Raw genomic sequence first — 3,201 nt, 5'->3', positions numbered from 1 at the left:
TCGATGAAGCCCAGACCCTTTTGTGATCCCGGGTGACAGAGCCAACCTTCGATGGATCACAACTTATACACTAAGTACTAAGCTTAACCGGAAGACTAACACTTATAAAGACACTTACCTTATTGGAGCAACAAAGTTACGAAGGAACACACCTTGTGGTGGCTAACCTAGCACACTCTACCTATGCTCACTTCTACCATGCCCTTGGATGTGTGTGGGATGGAGTGGAGTAGTATGGCATGGCAAGGGGTGGCACCCTCCTTATATAGGCACCCATACCCTCTTGGATGAGTGACACATGTCACACTCTAGGAAGTTCCCTACAAATATCTATTTCTAGAAAATTCTAATTTTTTACCATGACAAGAAAATATCCAAGCTTCATGTCTTCTTATGATTCTTGTGGAGCATTTTAGAACCTTGCCATGGTGAACAAAATTATGCCATGGTTTATCCTTATTTTTATAGAACCTTCAAGAAGTTTGCATTGTATATTTCAGCACTCCCCCTCAATAGTGATGAAAACTGGGATGTTACAACAATTTCATAACTAGAGTTTTTACAAGCATCATCAAACCAGGAGAGTACATCATTTACACAGTTTAATTTCATAGTATCGTTTGGATCCTTAATATCCTAGGATAGGACAGCAGAGAACCTAAGCCCTCTCACAGATTTGTTTCCTTGAACAGAGTCACCAGATATGCTTCTAGAGCTGCCTGTAGGGTAAGCACTGAATGACGCTGAAACCAGCTCTAAAAATGCAGATAAGTCTGCAAAATTACAACAGGAGGTTGAGAACAGAGAACAAAGCCAGCTAAAGAACTGATTTGCAGACAAAGCCATTTGAAACCCAAAGTTGGCTGTTCTAAATGAAACTTTTAGTAATTAGCACTCAGTTTAATATTCCGACATCACAATGCATTGCAGAGACTCAAAGCTGATTTACTCAAGACCAGTTTAATATTTCGGAATGTAGTTTTGGATCCAGTTGCTGAATACATGCTGGACAAGACCAGCTATAGAACCAAAAGGCAAACATAGGATGCACAAGGAACAGACAAAAGCATATGGATCTACACTACCACAGGACATTTTAGCTTACCTGTATCACTGATCTTTCTAATGGCCATGTTCATGGCATCAGCCACATAGATGTTACCCCTGTCATCCACTGTAAATCCCTTTGGATGGTTCATCCTTGCCTCTCGAACCTTCCCATCAACATGACCAGGAAATCCTTCTGGGGAACCAGCAACAAGCTTGGGCCTGCTATCTACAATGTTCAGCCCAAATTTAGGAGATGAGATAAATCTTGTGTGGCTCAAAATCATCTGCTGGTAAATGAAACACGGACTAACATTTCAATGATTTAGAAAAAATGTGATAGAAAAGATACAGATAGCAGGTGATAAGTATTGCAGGTGACAGAAAAAATGTGACAGAAAAGATACAGATATCAGGTGAAAAGATACAGAAAAAATGCCGAGAGGAGTAAGGGGAATGACATTATCATAATAGATAGGGGTCAATAATGTCAAGAATATAAGGGCAGTATTGAGTAATCTCGACTATTACACATACATATAAGGGCAGAAAGGAAAAGTGTGTAACATGTGCACTTCAACATTGGACACTTACCTTTGCAAGTTTTTGCTTGGGATGGAGAGCTGACCAACATAAATGTACTTTCTTAACAGATAATATCTAGGAACATACCCAAGCCGCATGGATTTATCAATGCAATCCATACAAAATCAATGCAGAGATTCCACCACCGTTCTTATCTTCCAAATAATATCTGCAAAATGACCATAAGAGGAGCAGATGGTCAGATACACAGATTTTGTGCATAGATGCTACTTCTAGTGTCACACGCTTATTAATGCAAAAGGCAAACAAATACCTAGCATCGTTCAATCAGTTTCTGAAACAAACTACTTCTCTGGACATGAACACCAAAAATGTATATGCATTACCAGGACTTAACTGCATCAATCAAATCCAATTATCTGGCCGCAGAGCTGGTTCTTGAGTCCAAATTATAAAGAAAGCATTGAGGATTACCAGAATTTGCCCCCGAGTAACTCCATGCATCACTTGATTCCATCTTGAATGTCAAAGGCCTGGCTCTATCTCTTCATCCAGTAACCTGCGAGAGGGGTTAAAGCTCCAGAAATATGAGTAAATGTGCAGTGCTGAAACCATGTATCTCCAAAAAACAAAGCACATTGTTTGTTTGTCACTGTCAAATGTAGAGCCAAGATACAAAACGACACTGGAAAAAATTTAGAATTTAGATGCTTGATGCGCTAACAAATTGAGCATAAACAAACTAATTCATCCCAACAATCTAATTTGAGCCACCCATATGTAAAAGATAACTAAATTTAAAAAGCTTTCTAGCATGACTTTGGCATTTGAGTCTGAATATTGCGTGTGGTTTTGAACATACAGTCATATATATCTAGTCTTCCATATAAACTGAAGTGAATTAAACATGGATTCTATATACTTCTAAGACTGAACTCGACTCAGGGTTCCATGTATGTATGTTCTCCATGCAGTACAGCACTTGCTTTGAAGCCAAAGTTCAGTTTTATCTTTGTATCAATACTTGAATCATTACTTGAAAATAAATTAATATGATTTGTCTGATTCCCACATGTTTATGAAGAATAGAATCTGATAGGGATCACCTTCAGTCAAATTCGTTAAAATTAGCCTAATACTTAAATCGTTAAGGTAGCCTAATACTTAACTAACACACGTCCACAAACCTATACAAACTCCGATCACTTCATATGCTATGTTCTCACCCTCTCTATCAAAATCAATCCATAGCACCAGCCTCTGGCACCTCCTAGCTTCTTCTTCCAAAGTATGTTTTATAGCCTGCTTGTCCTGCATTTTGAAGGAACAAATTCATGCATAGAATTCAAGTTTAAATAAACCAAAATGTTACACTAACGTCATGGCATGCCACGGTTGATATCTATGAAGAAAATAATCTCAATACGTGCACAACATGTAAGTCATGGATCCTATACCAAGAAACAGAATAGTAGATTCATGCTTCATTTATCAAGCCAATCTCAAAAGAAAGAATACGTGAATCAACTGGAGAACCTAATTCTAATGCAATTGCGAGATCACCATTTCAGTTCAGCTAGAAATGCCCTAAACGTTGAAACTGTTTAT

The 3,201-nt window shown here is 38.2% G+C and overlaps 1 long non-coding RNA gene across 1 annotated transcript; it reads right to left on the bottom strand.

Moving 5' to 3' along the window:
- Positions 1–944: 944 nt before the first annotated feature.
- Positions 945–1,692, bottom strand: LOC120654136. The gene is made up of 2 exons (XR_005666998.1): positions 1,642–1,692; positions 945–1,276 (listed from the first exon to the last, which is right to left on the bottom strand). It is a non-coding gene; the product is annotated as an uncharacterized LOC120654136 (long non-coding RNA).
- Between the last annotated feature and the right edge of the window lie 1,509 nt (positions 1,693–3,201).

The sequence above is a fragment of the Panicum virgatum genome, chromosome 1N (assembly GCF_016808335.1).
Source record: "Panicum virgatum strain AP13 chromosome 1N, P.virgatum_v5, whole genome shotgun sequence".
Lineage (NCBI taxonomy): Eukaryota > Viridiplantae > Streptophyta > Magnoliopsida > Poales > Poaceae > Panicum > Panicum virgatum.
This window is presented reverse-complemented; position numbering and strand designations above follow the sequence as displayed.